General features: G+C 42.7%; 1 pseudogene; it reads right to left on the reverse strand.

Moving 5' to 3' along the window:
- Window positions 1-14957: 14957 nt before the first annotated feature.
- Window positions 14958-15992, reverse strand: LOC103628350 (putative nitric oxide synthase; annotated as a pseudogene).
- Window positions 15993-18090: the final 2098 nt, after the last annotated feature.

Here is an 18090-nt window from a genome sequence, read left to right on the forward strand (position 1 = left end):
ATTCTCACCAACAGTGAACTTCATTGTGCTACACCACATACACTCAGCAATAAATACACCCAGCTACCCTCTCCCTCTCCACACACACTCAACACCCTTAGCCAAGGAAAACACCCTACCCACTCAGTTACTCCACTCTTCCGGCTACACGCATAGTGTCGCTTCGCCTCCAGTCCACCCTCCTGGTAAGCACCTCCTCTCCACCACCAGTAATATCACAACACCACATGACACATATTCTACTCAAGACTCTACCCATCCATATATCGCTATTCTGACCACTATACTAAATATTTGTTAGTATACTTGCTGGTTTGTATGTTTGCTTGCTCATGTTGCATAGTTATCGGAGCATTCGTGCCATCTCGCGGAGGCCAGATCTGCAAGTCTACGCTAGGCGATGGAGCCAGAAGCCAGTTCTGCGAGCTCTCCTTCCCCCTTCGTCGGATAAGCACGACAAGCTCACTGGATCCCTTTGATGCATAAATTACCTATGATTTTTCAACCACAACCCTCAGCCTGTTATTTTATGCATGATATGATTTTGAGACAAGTTATTATGGCCACCCAGCCGCTTGCCGCAATCAATCCTTGATATATTTGTTACAAATGATTTGAGAAAAGGTGTGAGTTTTCAAAAGAAAATGCTTTTCAAAATGTGTATGATGAAGGGTTTTCACCCTTATCACCTTTGAGTAGGGATGATCAGGGACTCCCTGGTTTAGGGGAGGGCCTAAGGTGATGGCTCAGCTGGTTTAGGCGTGAGCAGAAGGATTGTCCCCTCTTATAAGGACCGATTTGTCATCTTTCACTACCTGTACTCATGATAAGTACAACCACTCGAGACTGTGTGGGCAGTCACTCAATCTGAACTCGTACTGTCCAACCCCAGGGTTATGAAGGCTAGGGAGCACCGGGAGGATAAGGAGGGGGAATGTTTTGTCCGGTTTGGACATGGCGGTGGCCTGACTCCTTCCAGTATAACCATTAAGGTTAGGACGTGTGAGGAAAGAAAGAGATTCGGATTCGGATCTCATTGGTCATGAGATCGCAGAGCCGGACTAGTGAGTAAAGTGTACCCCTCTGCGCAGAGTTCAAACCTATTCGAATAGTCTGTGTCCACAGGAATGGACGAGTCTAGTGTGGTATGGCAATTAGTGTTTTGTTTTCAAAAAAAGGGTGTGTTTGAGAAAAGTGGTTTTTAAAAGGTCCGGCGGTTGAGCCGTGAGCTATGGTGGACAGGAAGTCCAGTAGCTGTTTTTGAAAATGAAAACCAGTGGGAAACTGCTGAGATACCTGGATGGTTTAGTCCAGGGGATTTTGTTCTATATTGAAAAAAAACTTCCTGCTCCTTTGGGAGACGATGCGCTTTGAAAAATACAAAATGTTTTACAAAACAACCCTGCATAAAATATTGTTGTTTTTGCAAAATATCCTGAGCTCCACATATTCCATGCATTATATCTGATTTCCACATTCCGCGGGTGAAGGTGGGCTGCTGAGTACGTTTGTACTCAGCCTTGCTTATTTGTTGTTTTTCAGAAAAAAGAGATTGGGTAAGAGTTACGACTATTCCCAACCTTGCCTGTGGCTGTTGGACTGCTGATTTGCTTCGCTGCGTATATCGGGCTGCTTCAGCCCCACTCTGATGATATGTCCCGAAGTTGTGGACCAACTCTTAAAGTTGATCGCCACCTTTATAGGTTTGTCTCGTTTAAGCAGATCTAGAATCATCTGATGTATAAATGTGTTTACTAGCCTCCTAGAACGAGTAATTGTATCACATTTGAGTCCCAAAGGATTGGGGACGCTTCTCGTATCCAATCTGCTTGAGCCGGAACTATAAGCGCTTGCCAGATGCCCCCGTTCCAGTCGACCACGACCAGCACCCGACATAAGACTTCCCTAGTTATTTAGTCAAGGGCGTCCCATACCGCCCTCATGGTAGCACTGTTTTCCCTAGTGGTCACTCCATGTTCGAATTAATATGCAATAATCTTGCTTAACCATCGAGTTAACAACAATAATGTAAACTTACCATTTGGAACATTAGTATCATAAACAGGAGTGACTGCATAAAGTTAAGTTGTAGCAATAGCATAGCTACGAAGGTAAAGTATAATACCCAAGTTTGATCAAGGAATACGGTAGAAAAGGTTAGGTGTATCCGAATAGGTAACCCATCAAATTATGCATATATATCCAAGAATAAACTTTATTAAATGTATTGTTTGGGATCAAACAGAGTATGCAGAGGGAGAAGTCCACTTGCCTTGCTTATAGGAAACTTGAGGTTCTTCCACGGATAGGAATAGATCTTGATTCTTAACTACTAGATCAACCACTAAATATCACACAAACAAACAAGAAGAACAAACACCACTCAATAACATACAACATTCACCATACGTAAAGCTAAAAGAAAGCCTAACGAAAAGAGTATTCACTTTTCAAAAACATTACACGCAAGGGTTATAATAAAAAGGTCTTCTTTTCAAAAATGTGTGATCTATACTTTATAAAACAAGACATGAGCTTAAAATATCTTAATTAAAATCTACAAATATTAAGTTCACCCATTTAATCTTTTATAAAACGCCATATGTGATATGTCTAAGATTAAGGGTTTATAAGATGATAAAACACGTTATAACAATATTAAACCTTTTTAACCTTTTAGAAAAGATATATGTTATATAACTAAGGTTAATGGGCTACGAAACATGTTATTTATTTTAGAAGCATTATGGAACATCTTATAAATTATTGTTAAATATTCACTTATGATAAACTAAGATATAAGTATAAATAGGTTTTATTTGAAAAGATCATTATTATTAAACACCTATTTTATGAAAAGCTAGGTTATGGGCCCTTAAGTGGATTGTCATGCAAAAGTTAATGAACAAATAACTATCTTTTATTTTATTAGAAAACACATAGCCTATATTATTATATTCGAAGTCAATATATAAAGTAACATTTTAAGTTATAAAAGAACTTAAACTCTTATTACTTTATTTTATCCTTTAGGAAAAGCTAAGTGATTCGTATATAATGTGGACTAAATTCTATGAAATCATTAATCATGTCATAAATCTAGTTAAGAAGAAATTGACTATAGGTTTGATTAATAAATTATGATAAAGGATAATAAATCTATTAATTATCTTTAATTCTATTGTAGGAACAAATGATCTAATTCATTAGAAATGAATTTATGTATAAACTATCATTTTAGTTATGACGGTGTGAGCACTTAATTAAGCCATTATATCATTATTAGAAAAGTTATATGACATGTTTCTATTGTAAAGCATGTAATTATGGATACTTAAATATGAGACTAAATGAGTTTAATGTGAAGGGATAATAAATGATTATCATTCTATTAGGAAAACACTAAATCTATATTTGTTAAGAAAACTACATTCAAACCGATAGGTCATCATTTTAAAGATATGAACATCAATTCTATCATTTTAGTATCTTTAGAAAACTCTATTCTTTCTGTTTTCTCCTTTCTTTTCTAAATAGAAATTATACGCATCGTTACAATGTTTATTTATAAATCACCTTTCATTAATATTCTAAGGATTAATGTAGATTACTAAATGGGATTTTTAATAACATATTCATGGTTATTACTTCATACATAAATATTTTACTAATTCTACGTAATTAAGTGCTATACTTATGAATAAATTTATCATGAATAGTAAAATATATTTTTTCATTTGACCAAAAATACGTGGCTTAAATTCCTATTTTTTATATCAATAAAATTATACTTATACCAATACTAACCAATATCGTTCCACACACTAAAGCAAAATTAATTATAAACATTTCTAGTATAAAAATCACCGCAGTAGTGAATAGTGACCATGTTCATTTTTAGAATTATAAAATCATACACATAATCAAAGTATTGTTGTGGGGTTCGATTTTGGCTACACGTATACATCGCAATCTCTAAAATCATACACGTGAATCGCCAAATCACATCATCTCAATATTACAACAATAATTCGCAAATTTCATAAATTAATTCAAACATGATTTCAAAAATGAATTCAAATTGTTTTGGGTTGTCTCCAACCTTGGGTGAACGGACAACGGCGAACGGGCTCGAGCGCGCGACTAGGCGAAGGCTTGGCACGGCGGGATCGGCGAGGCTTGGACGGGGTTCGGGCACGTCTCCAGCGAGGCACGATGGCGAGCTCCGGTGGCGAGCAGGGCGCTGCTCCAGCTTCGGTCCACAACGGCGACGGCAGTGAGCTCCGACGGCGAGGGAGAGAACGAGGAGGGAGTGAGAAAGAGCTCGGGCAGGGAGAGGGAGAGGGAGAGGGCGTCGATTTTTATAGAGAGGGAGAGGCGCCGAGGGGGAGGTGGCCGGCCATGGCGCCATTGATGGCCATCAATGGGGGCGCCATAATGGGGAGGAAATGGAGGGAGAGAGAGGGAGAAACGGCTGCCCGTTTCTGGTTCCTGGAGGCGGAAGGGCGCGACGTTTCGGTCGGGGCGCTGCTCGGCGGCTGCGCGTCGGTCGCCTGCAGGGGCACGGTCGGGCTGCATGGGGTCGGGTCGGGTCGGGGTCTAGGGTCGCGGCGCGTCGGGGTGACCGGCTCCATGGGCGCGGACGGGGTGGCGCGGTGCAGGGCAGGGTGGCCGCGGGCTGATCCTGGCGGCGCTCGATCTGGAGAGAAAGGGAAGGGGAGAGAGAGAGAAAGTGCCTAGTGGGAGAGAGAGAGAGGTTGGGTGGCGGCGGCGGCTGCTAGGGAGAGGGCATCGGTTTAGGTCAGGGAGCAGGGCGCGCGCGGCTGGCTGGATTAGGGCAGTAGGGGCGGTGGCTAATGATTGATGGGCCTAATGGGCCGTTTAGGGTTAGGGTTAGTTAGGTTTTTCCTTTTTGTTTTTTTCTATTTCCTTTTCTAAATTTGAAATACATTTTTAAATAACCCTAAAATTCATAATAATTATACCAAAATTATTTATAAATAAAATATTTATTTTAGGACTAATTATTATTATATTATTTATTTGGATTTTCATTTAAGAAGAAAATGCTATTACATGTCTAAAAAATCAATTATGAGCAATTAAAAATCATTCCAAATGCAAATAAATAACAAAAACTTAAAAGAAAATTTATTACCATAATTACCATTAATAACTAAATGCATTATTTTTATTTTATGATTTTTATAGTATTACACTCACGAATAAGGTTTACAAGATTAGGATCAATAACGGTAAATGACCATAGCATGAGTCACACGACGTCATGATTTGTCCATCTTGTACTCTCGTACCTTCGGATCTTATTCACTAGGGTCTTGAGCCTGTTGTACGTGTCAATTGACTACTCGCCCCTTTTCATGGCAAACCTCCCTAGCTCGCCTTCCGCCAACTCCATCTTGGTGATCATTGTGGCGTTGTTTCCCTCATGAGAGATTTTGAGGGTGTCCCATATCTCCTTGGCATTGTCCAAGCCACTGACCTTGTTATATTTATCCCTGCATAGAGATGCTAGAAGCACAGTTATAGCTTGGGAATTTTTATAAATTTGCTCATGAATAAAATTAGCATTATCACTACTATCAAAATGCATCCCATTTTCTACTACTTCCCAAATGCTAGGATGAAGAGAAAATAAATGATTACATATTTTATGACTCCAAAAAGAATAATCTTCCCCATCAAAATGAGGGGGCTTGCCAAGAGGAATAGACAGCACATGAGCATTGGAGTTGTACGGAAAGCGGGAATAATCAAAAGATGTTTTAGAGTAATTTGGTTTAATCTTATTTTGCTTGGAGGAAGAGTCGTTGTCGTCGTCTTCCTTTGGTGAAGAAGAAGAGTCGTCGTTGTCGTAGTAGACTATCTTCTTGATGCGCCTCTTCTTCTTCCCGTCCTTCTTTGAGCCTGAGTCATTGGGCTTTTCTCCCTTTGGCTCGTTGTTGTTGATGTCTCCTTCTCGTCGATCACAATCCCCTTGCCTTTAGGATCCATCTCTTCGGGGAGTTAGTCCCTTGATGAAGAGAACGACTCTGATACCAATTGAGAGCACCTAGGGGAGGTGATTAGTTGATCCAGCAAAAATAGCTCTAAACAAAACAAACTTGGTCAAAAATATGGATTAGTGAGATCCAAAACCAAGTTCGAATGAGAAGAGAGAGGATGGAAAAAAGGACTTGATTGCTCCCACAAGATGTGTATTAAACATTGAGCAATATTGCAAGTGAAGTTTAGCACGAGGAATAACAAAATCACAATAAAGTAAATGGACAAATGACACGGCAATTTTATCCCATGGTTCGGCCAATGCCTACTCCACATTGTGCTGACCTCCTTTGGTCAAGGGTTGCATTCAACCCCACTCAAGTGATCCAAAGATCAAACTTGAGTACCACGGTTGTCTTCCTTATATCAAATTCCTGGTTGTGAGGAATCTACTAAAATTGGAGTCTCTCAAGCCTTACACAAATGATCACAATCAACACAAGAGTAAGGAGGGAGTAGCAACACACACAAGAGCACAAGTGCAGCAACACCACGCGCGCAAGCGAAGAAAAGAGCGCACAAATGAAAAACGACAGAGTCACAGCTCAAAACGTGCTCAAATCTCTCTCTAATGAATCAACAACGTGGTCACAGAGTCTCAGAGTGTTGGTGTGCTCTTTGTATGCATGGGTTCTAGGTAGAGGCGCCTAGGGGCCCATTTTATAGCCCCAAGTGGCCTAGGAGCCATTGCTCCTTCCTTAGAAAACTGTCCAAAAACTGCTATGTGCTGGCTCACCGGGTCCTATAGCCCCTAGTCACGCGATCTGATTGGGCGCCTTCCATACCGGGGTGGCACCGGACCGAGTCCATGCGCCACCGGACCACCTGCTGACGTCATCAGATCGTTGGAACTGTGCGCCGTTGGAAGTAGCCATTGGAGAAGAGTTCCGGTGGCACACCAGACCAGGAGCAGTATAGGGAGAGAGAGGGCATGGGTAGGGAAGGGAGATGGCGGTCGTGGGCGCCGGGGATGAGGGAGAGGGACTGCGAGGACGAGAGGGTTGGGCAAACGATGAACTTCTATGGACGGTAATGGAGAAAACTCACCGGAGAAGAGGGTGCTCGCCAGTGCCGAGAACAAATCCATCAATTGACGGTGATTCAGAGGTCCAATCGACGAACCGAAAGCACCGAGACGAAGATCTCATCGAGACGAACGCAACGGTACTCTCGGATTCCACCAGCGACGCATGGATTGAAAGTAATTTCTCGCCGAAGTTGTCGCCGAAGTTGGAACCGCCCCAAACTTCGGCGAGGAACTGACCGCACTACGGATCTCAACTCGTGAAATGGATCTGACATTTGGAACGGGCACGGCGAAGGGATTCCATCCATATATATATTGTGGGGGGTTTGAGATAGTTTTATTTTTCGCAATAAATTAATTTTAGGGGTTAAAATAATTCCAAAAAATGTTGCAAATTGCATTTAAGGCCCGAAAATATTCATAAGACTCCAAAAATTCAAGACATGATTTGGCATCCAATAAACTCAAAAAACATATTTAGAGCTTCTGAAAATATTTTAAAGTATCTCAAATAAATAGATTTTATTTTTTAGAAAAAGGAAAAATACTCGAAAAATATGAAAATTTACCGGAGACCCAAATGAGGTATATTAACATGTTTCAAACACCTTTTGCACTTAAAAACACTATGCAACAGCATGAATGAAATAATCAAAGCTTCTCTAGGGTTTTACTTTACTAGGCATATGCCTATATATATTAAAAATAAGTCTCCGCTATTTAGGAAAAAGAAAAGATAAGTAAGAAAAAGAAAGGGTAACACCTGAATTTTGAGAATAGAGCAAAGAAATTTTTATACCCCAAAATTCAGGGTGTTACACAAACCCCCCGGCTCTTGTGTGAGCCGTTGTAATTGTACTGAGCGGGGCGAGAGTCTTGCGAGACCATATCAACTGTGTTTGTGATACGACCGCCACCGTGTACCGGAGGGAACGAGGCCCGCGACAATTCGACCGAAAGCTCGATAGTGGAGATGGTGGGGAGCGTCCGAGAGGAGCCAGAAGCGGAACACCACTTGCACGTGAAGAAGGCCCGCGGCTCTCTACGGAGTTACCTGTTCGTGGTGATTGGTCCTCGCGTGGGCTACCCTTTGCGTAGAGGCACCAACGTGAATTAGTCAGGACCTTGCGTGGTTCCGGATGCCTCGGTAAAAATATTGGCATCGTCCATGAGAGTTTGCTTTCTCTACCTTGCTTTTAAGCTTCCACATTTACATTAAGTACTTAAGTTACAATCTCTCTTTTCCTAGTTTAAAATATAGGATTGGAACTTAGGTTGCATAACTCCTTTTGCGGTAGAGATAGCAACACTTAGACAAAACCTAGTTTGCACATTCTAGTTAAGCTATTTGCGTAGGTTTTGTTCTAGGGGATTATTTGTGGCCTAGTTTAGCACGAATTTTAGAAGTCCTAATTCAACCCCCTCTTAGGCATCACCGTTTCCAACAATAAGAACTCTCGCTCGAGTTAATCTGATCATGGAGGCACGGACCGTCCGAACCACATGGCCAGACCGTCCAGCCGTGCCCCGGTGCCAAATATGGTGCTAAATAGTAAGAAAAATGGACAAACTATGTATGAATATATGATTAATAACCCGAAGTTGCGCACCTGTTGAGTGTACCAGAGAGTCCCCATAGTAAGACTAGCCGCAACGGTGGACTCTCCACCTCCCCCTCCCCTTGCATGCGGCGCGTAGGGGGCACCCTATGGCCGCAGCGGTGCCCCCTACAGCGCCCCCTACGTGTCGGTCCCCTTCTCTCTCCCCCCAGATCTAGCGTGGCACTGTTCATCACCCTAAACACTGTGTTGTGGGTCCACGAGTAATTGTTAGTAGATAAAAAATTGATAGTTGATATAGAAAATGATATTTTATAGTGGTAGTGGGGTATAGGGGGAGTATTTAGGGGGAACCGCTGCGGGAGATGAAAAAATAGAGGGGAAAATAGGGGGAAAAAGTGATATAGGGGGGAAAATTTAGGGGTAACGGTTGCGGATAGCCTAAGGCTCTTCGCCATGAGGTCACCGTACAGGTCAGCACTGTACGGTGAGTGGTCTATGGTAGGCCGCCCGATGGCGATCCTCTCATACGACCATAGATGTAGAAGGAGCAGGTAGTCTGTGAGGACAACATTGGTTTCATTCTTCTGGCATGCGTCACAAAGGCCACTGTATGTGGACGCAAGTACTGCTGAACCCCAAGAGTACTCTGGCACATGCCCCTAGGCCGCATCTGCGATCTCCTGTAAGTACACACAGAGAACCCTGTCGACACTGGCCCATGTGTGTTGTTGAATAGGATCATGCCGAATAGCCACAGTAGTACACCTCAAATGACCTAGCCACATTGTAGTCATCAGCATCCACAGCTAGATACAAAGCCAGGACATGGGTTGTAAGACCATAAGTCTAATAGAGTTGTAGAGCGTGAACTATTTTTTACAAGGATACATAACGTTACGTACCTGAAACTGTAAAAACCAAGACTTGGCCCCTTTGGAACAAAGGAAATATGGAGGATTTTTTAAGGATTCATTTCGCACAGGGAAATTTTCTACACAAGCCTTTGAAACACAGGATTCAATCCTATCATTTCCTTCAAAATTCCTATGGATTGCTTTCCTCTATACAAGTTTTGAAGGAAAATAACAAGAGGTTCAGCCTCTTGGAAACTTTCCTATGACTCTTGTCTCTCTATTCAAATTCCTGCATAGCATCCAAAGACTAGGTAAGAAATTTCCCTGCATTCTCAATTCCTGTAGGATTGTAATCCATAGCCAACTCTAATCCTGTGTTTTCCTTTTCCTCTTTTTTTACATTCCTGTGTTCCAAAGTGGCCATTAGTCGGACCAAATGAGCGTGGATACGAGTTGACCTCATCAAGGCCATCCATATGCTGCACCTGTTGAAACCCAGTCACGCGATCCGTGTCGTTTATCACACATCGAACAGCTATTGGCTTCTATGCGCTTTGTCCTTCACAGCTAGCTTCCGGCCCATTAATTCCAGGCCCAATAAATTGGCTCTAACGTCATTAGCCACAGCTGGCGCTGAAGCTAGGTATTTTTGGCGCCGGTTCTGTTTTTTGGCGCGACGGCGACTTGTGCCGCAGCTTTGCCGTCCTCCATTTGATGCACATCCGCACAGGTGATCATCTCATGAATTCCATCTATTCTTTAATACTTTGATTGCATTGTGGTCTCTTTACATCAATACGAACTCATGGACGTTCTGATGGGTATGGTGTTCTCTTATTTTCTTCCCATTAGAAATCAGATTAACTTGGAATTGATCAAAGGGGACACCAACTTCAGCTTGTTGCATCAAAAAGGAAATCCACGCATCTGAAATGGAAGGGAATAGGTATGTAATAAACCAGTAATAAACCTATTGATAATCCAGTAATAAGCCTATTATTGTTTAGCTACTGTTGGACCATTTTAAACTTGTGTTGTTTAGCTTACCCCCAAATACAAAATCCTTGCAGGGAAGGTTTATTGCCTGTTCTAGTACCTCGAGTTGGAATGGAGTTCGGTACAATAGAAGAGGCTTGGATGTTTTGGGTTGGTTATGGAGGTCTAAAGGGCTTTGAGGTTAGGAAAATGTACACAAACAAAAGAAAGTCAGTTGGAAAGGCTTGTGCAAGATAAAAGAAATAATGAGCTAAATGCTGAATTTGAATCAAGGAAAAAAAATGCCTAGAATCAAAATGAGGACACCTATGCTAATCCAAACTAGCAAGCTGTACACACCACCTATATTTGAAGCTTTTCAAGGTGAGTATGAAAGGTCAATGGTTGCATGCACCAAGGTATTGGAAGGCAACAATGAATATCTCGTAACGATCGGTAGCCTTGATGAAAATTTTACCTTTGAGGAGTACAAAGTCATTGGTGATCCATTAGAGCAAACTAGCTCATGCGGCTCTAGACAGTTCAACCGAATTGGAATATTGTGTGTACATGCTTTAAAAGTCCTTGATTTGATGAATATAAAATCACTTCCAACACAGTATGTATTGAAGCGATGGACAAGGGAAGCGCGCGGTGGAACTGTACATGACAATCAAGGTCGAAACATAATAGAGAATCCAAGGTTAGATGAAATGCTATGTTTCAAAAATATGACTCGCAATTTTCTCCATGTGGCACATCGGGCTGCCAGCCATCCTAGATGCACCTTGCTAGTAAACAACACAATAGCCATCCTTAGCAAGCAAGTGGAAGAAGAAATCAATGGATGTACTAGTACTGTGGATGCTCCCATTGCTCCCACAAATGTTAATCTCATAGCTGACTTGGTGAGTGCAGCTCGTCTAAAGAAAAAGGAGGTGGAAACAAAAACTGCAAAGCGTAGAAGAACTTGGTTGGATAAAAAACATAAAAGTGCAAAGAAGGGACATAAAAAAGGCGAAGCTGCTGAATCAAAGGTATAAAACAACACAAAATATTTTATTTTCTTTAGTTGAATTGAATTATGTCCATTCATATTTTCAAACATGATTATCTTTTATTAGAAGAAACAAGAAACTATAAAAGTGGCACTGGATGAAGCTGCTACATCAGTATAGGAGGTGCAAAATAATACCAACAAGATTGCTTGGACCAAGGAAGGGATGTGTGATTCATATTCCTCTATCAATACCTTCTCTCAACTACTGATGATAATATTTCAAAATTATGACTATTCAAAATTCCTCTCCATTCCATAGAGTTCACTTGTTTTTTTTAATTTTGCAGAGTGGAGTCAGTAACGATCTTGATGCTGAATTCTAATAACAAAGCTTGGTGGAGAGCATAGCTGAGTTCTCTGTTGTTGTTGATGCTTTGTTGCCACCTGAATGCTGAATTCTAGTACCAGAACTTGGTTGGAATAGCTTTTGCTTTTATAATTCAAGTGAACCCATATATGTTAAGTACTGCTCTTTGATTGCTAGAATCTGGCGATGCAAAAATGTTTGGTTGTTTGTTGCCACAAGTGCTCTGTTGCCGTAAATAAAACTCTTTTGACTGTGCCAATTGTTGTACTCTGAAGATCGCTTCTAATGGCATTCCTGGCCTGTTAGCTGCGCCGGTCGGAGTGGCCGGAGGTCCACCACCTGTTCGTGACTTTCGCCAAACGCCTCATGTTGCCTCCTTGCTAGTGATTGAGTGGGCCAAATTTATTGGGCCAACATCCAGCTTACAGAGAAATGGAGAGCCTGAGAGCTGTTAACGGTTGGATCCCCAACAAACGGCACAGATCGCGTGACTTCAGAGGCAGGTCGTATTTGCTGACTGCAGACGATCTCGTTCCACCACACGGGGTCCAACTATCGTGTCGGCGATCGGGAATCCGAGCAAGTAGGCAACGTCCTGTAAGGCCTTGTTCGGTTAATCCCGTTACCCATGGATTGGATGGGATTGGAAAAAATCAAGAAAGGGTTTGACTTAGTTGGGATTTAAACCCACCCAATCCCACTCAATCCATGTGGATTGGGAGCTAACCGAACAGGCCCTAAGCTGGGTGCCATCTCCCCGCACGGGAGGTGGAAAGTGTGTGGCCTCCATCTCTCAGCGAGAGTCATCCCTAGTCAAGCTGCATAATCTGACTCTCCAGAAGACAACCCGAAGTGAGGAGGCCTGTATCGTTCAACCTGTTCAAAATGGTGGTCAGTATATTCCTTAGTACTAAAATAAATGCAACAAAGTACAGAAATTACACGTAGTACCTGCCAGCCCAATGATCATCCACAGGGAGCACCTCTGTTGGTGGATGACATCGTAAGGCAGTTGGCTTCTCGCGTAGGACAGAGAGACGGAAGGCATGATGCCCCGAGTCAATAGTAGGGTCTAGTAGCATGGGCGTCTGAGGGTGCTCTACGGCCATACGTACAAAGTTGACTCAAAACAATGTAAGTAGCATAAGGAGAATAATATTATGAATCCAAAACATATCACGTTGTCCACACACAACAGTTAAATTAAAATACATACCAATGATAGTACATAATTAAGTAATTTATTCTCCAAACTAATAACACGTAGATTCTCATTTGGTTGTAACTGGATACCTTGGTGCTCCATCAGTAGGGTTGCCTAAAATCTAGAGGTGCTCCATCAGTAGGGTTGCCTGATGGTCCAACCTCTGCTTGTTCACTATTATATTTAGAGGACACTTCCTATAATTGTGGTGAAACTCTCCACATTAGCTGCATCGCTTTGGTGTATTCCCCGCCTCAAACTCATCCATATCGTTCCGAATATGATGAGTCTGCCGACGCCCTTTTCCTCTCTTAGCATCTTCATCTAGTACTAGGTGAGTGCCCGTGCGTTGCGACGGTGTACAAATTATTCGATAAATGTTAGTGCACAACAATTACATGGAAAGGAACAACATATATATCAACCCCAATATCTCACATATGAGAAGTGGACATGTCAGTCAGTAATAGCAAGTGATTGTTCCCCAGAAGCCGTGAAAGGTGAGATTAGGAAGAAGGGATATTGGGGAAGTAATCTTCTATTTCTTAATTGCCAAATGTTCGAATACAAGAGATAAATAGGCATTACGCCTTCTAACAAACATAGATGGAAAATCTCCTCAAATTGAGACAGTGGTTTCTGGCTGCGGTGACTCGGTCTCCATCGATGATTTGTTGCAACTCAATGTTCAACACCTTGAGACAGTGGTTTCTAGCTGCGGTGACTCAGACTCCATCGATGATTTGTTGCAACTCAATGTTCACCACTAGATTAAATTGACTTTCACTAACATCGTTCCTATAAATTAGACACAAATCAGCTTGGTGCTATAACAAAACAGAGAAAATAGAAGATAGGCAACCAATTTTCTCAACCAAACAATTACTTCAACACAAAAAGTTAACTAACGACGATTTGCATCTAAACAATAACAAACCTAGAGATGATGACTTGGTGAGGCTTTCTCTTCCAAGAACTGGTGTAGAATTCAATCAGACACTCTCAGAAGCGACATCAAAATCCAACAAGTAATGGGAGAAATCATGTCATTAATACATAACTTAACAAATTAAATGCAGATTAAGATCTCTTACCGGATCAGACCATCATCTTCAGCTTCCCCTGACTTAAACAATGGTCAATCATTTCCATTTTAGGCGATTAGGTGTGGACAGAAGCTCTGTATTTCGAGATAACAGGACATTCACGAGAACTAACAACCTAAGAAAAACAAAATAAAACATTCACAGTAGCTACTATTTATTAAATATCATAGAAAATTATCACAAACGTATATTTACAGAGCATTGTTCATATACAAAGAGAGCATTGTTCAATTCAACATCTGTATCATTAGCCTAAACATAACATCATGTTCTGAAGAAAAAGATTAGTGCGAAAATTTAGAGAAAGGAACATGTGTTCAACCAAATGGAATATACATACGGGAAAACATCGCCCTTTCAAATGACTTTGTGGTGCAAGAGAAGGCAGATCATCAGCATGGATAATTGCTGTCTGCCTATGGTGAAGGTGGACTCGAGGTGTATCATACTATTTCTGTGTGCAAGGATATGTTAGTAGACTTCAAATTGAACTCTAAGTAGAAGATACAAAACATAGGGATGTAATTAGAGAGAACAAATATTTTGGATCAGTTCATATCGAGCATTGTGCATGCATAAAGATGATTGTATTGCATCAAAGGATCATGATAAGAGACCCTTTAGAAGTATAAAGAAATCTATGTTGGTTAGCAAATTTTTATTTAAGAATTTCCAGCGAGCACAGATTTAAATTACTGTTTGTATAGCTATATCAACAAAGTCTGTCTGTACAGCAGGCTAGTAACTAAAGTTAACATGTCAATATCCTTTGAGAAGATCGATTAGCCATACAAAATCATACCCCTCCGCCTAAAAATGCTTCAATTTGAATAGGGCCAAGGGTTGTTTCAGGAATAACAGACTGTATTGGCTTGTATTTTTGAGCTGTCGTTGCCACCGGGTCCTTGTACGCCATTGTTCCTACAACAGAAGGATCTCCAACAATTAGTGTGGGAAAAACGAGCAGCATTGTTTAGATGGTAACCACTACATAAAGGATTTTAAGACAAATATTAATAATAGGAAAGGTATACTTAGCATTGCACTGATAAATGCAGATTTTTCCAACATTTGCGGAACCCTGTAACAGAGTATGATTTAAATCAGATATAGCTACACTGGCTGAGAGGCAGAAACACAACTCACATTCTCCAAAGTTGTATTGCCTGAATTAATGAAGTTTGTTAAATTTATATTGATAGCAATAGCAATTGCATATACAATATAATGCACATATCTTTGAACAGAAATTGCCCTCTTCATTTTTCCCTAACATCTAAAGAAAAACACAATAATGGAACTGATGAGTGCTTACCAGTATATTTACATCTCGGCCCTAATATGATAAAAAGAAATATCACTCAGGATCGTGAAATGTAGAACAAGCAGGGGAAGTGAAGATCTATAGAACTTGAGACTATACGATTCGAGCATGGCCATGAAGTGGACAATCTAACTGCAATCATCACAAAAACAAACAGAAATGCTTACATTTCTTTCCTGATGAATCTCTGATGTAACCCCTGTGATACCGACCAATGACTTTGAGCTTGTCAAATGGACACTAAGGACGCCGCATACACAAAATTTAAATTGGTAAAATCATCTGACCGGACGAAAGTACCGTGAAGTGAGGAAAGGTTTCCTACTTAAGCTTCTTCTTGACAACTGACTCGACAACCCAGTCGCCTATACAATTCAAATTAGTATCTCTGGGAAGGAGATCAACCTAGGAAAGAAGTAGCTTTAGTTGACAGATGATAGCATTCATTCTAGTGAATTGCGGCTGATGCGGTTGGAGAGGTGTTGGTTCTTGCAGTTGTTGCGGCATCGCTTCAGTGAGGTGGTGATTGCCGTCGAGATTAAGGATCCGCGCGGCCTCGGCGCCAGGTCGGCCAAGAGCTTGGCGGTGTCAAGGGCACGCCCCGCGAAGACGAAGTCAGTGGACGATAATCTATACTACCGACAATTAAACAAAATAATTCCTAACCAAAAAATGGACGCATCGACCGGCCACAAAACGATGACTGCTCCTGGTACCACCATTCCCTCAAACACCTGGCGAGTGTGAGTCGAGCATTGAGGGTGACGAGTTACTCAACGGCGAGCATCAGGACAGAGCCAACGGAGTGCGCCAAAGGCGACAACCTAGCGTGTAGCCTGCTCGCCAGGGTGAGCAGGGACAATGGGCTTCAACATCAGCGCTGGAGATGGTGCTAGAGGGGCGGAGTCCAACGCAGACGCGAGGTCAAGCACAAGGAATGGCCGGCAACACCAGCGTGAGCCTGGAGCATGTAGAAGCCGGTGGAGGAAGAGAAGGAGGCAACATACCTGACCTCATCCGCGCTCACCTCCACGGAAATTTAGATCTAACCGAAAAGGGGTAGGGCATGGCCCTCACCTTCGGCTCGAGGGAGTGCCTAGCAGGTTGGCGGTGCGAGGAGTTGGGACCGGTGGAGCTAGGCGAGCGGCTTTCTAGCAGGTGAGCAAGGTCGAGATTCACCTTCACGCCCACGGCGCAACGCTTCGTAGCCCCACAAAGATACCTCAATGCTTCGTAGGCATGTCACATAAATCAGAAAGCCCCACAACGAGACGAACGCTAACCGGAGAGAGGGAGGACCTGCCAGTCCCGCCGTGATTGCAGTGGCCGCCATGGGATGCAGCTAGCATGCATTGTGTTTTTGTGTTCTTCGTCCGTCGAGGTACCGAGCCGAGGCAGAGCTCGACAGGATCAGGTCTCCGGTGTGCGCCATGCTAGATCCAGTGGCCACGGTGGGCAAGGGGGCAAGGGTGCGGTCTCCGGTGGGTGGGGAAGGGGAGCTATGGTGGGGAAGGGAGAGGTCTCCGGTGGGGAAGGGCTTGGACGGGGGAGGGAATGGCGTCGCGCTAGTGATGGCTGGGGAATGGCTTCGACGCGGCAACCTTCCTTGACGGGGGCGGGGTCCTAGGAGGCAGGGCGGGCGTGGATCCCCAGATCAGCGTTCATGGCGGGGAGCTGAGGGGGAGGAGGGTGGGGGATCCGCGGCAACCTTCCTTGACGGGCGATGGGTGGGGCGGATCAGCGTCGCGACAACCTTCCTTGACGGGCGCGTGCGTGTTGATAGCGATCGGCAGAACCGTGCACCAAAAAAATTTGTGGTCGCCTACAGTAGCGTCTTAAGAAGTAGTAGAGATGTACACTTTTGGGTGCATGTCCTCGGTGAAAGGTCCCAAAATTCCTACCGAGTATATCTCATGGGACTAGATTCACACTACTGCCTCCTTTGTGAAGTAGGGAGAAACAAATGCTCTTGATTGAAGAGTAGCCACTGAGCACGCAACAATAAGGTGCGAGCATGGAACAAGGAAACATGCAACTGTGATGGTTTCTTGCAAGAGCAAAACACTTGTCTGTCATGTATGAGCAAAACTGTGATGCTTAATCAATATTTCTTGTTGCACATGCTCACTAAATACTCCTGTCTTAGCTTCGTCCGAGTAGTAAATCACAAATCGTAGCTCTCTTGTCCCCATTGTTTTGACACTATGTGTATGGGCCTTCTCTACTTTCTCTGTCATGTATGTTGTGATCCTAGAGCAGAACTCAACAACAGGGACATTCATATGGAGACTTGTAGCCATGTAATGCTCCCTGAAGTACCTTACACGTCCATATAAGATGAACTCAACTATGCCCATAGTGGGAGGGAACGTACATGACGCATGACCATGTTGTAACACTCTGCATGGTTCGTAGTCTTGATGTCATATAGACAATGAAAGTCGCCTAGAGGGGGGTGAATAGGGCGAATTTGAAATTTACAAACTTAATCACAACTACAAGCCGAGTTAGCGTTAGAAATATAAACGAGTCCGAAAGAGGGCGTGAAAACAAATCGCAAGCGAATAAAGAGTGAAACACAAGGATTTGTTTTACCGAGGTTCGG

Source organism: Zea mays, chromosome 5 (genome assembly GCF_902167145.1).
Source record: "Zea mays cultivar B73 chromosome 5, Zm-B73-REFERENCE-NAM-5.0, whole genome shotgun sequence".
NCBI lineage: Eukaryota > Viridiplantae > Streptophyta > Magnoliopsida > Poales > Poaceae > Zea > Zea mays.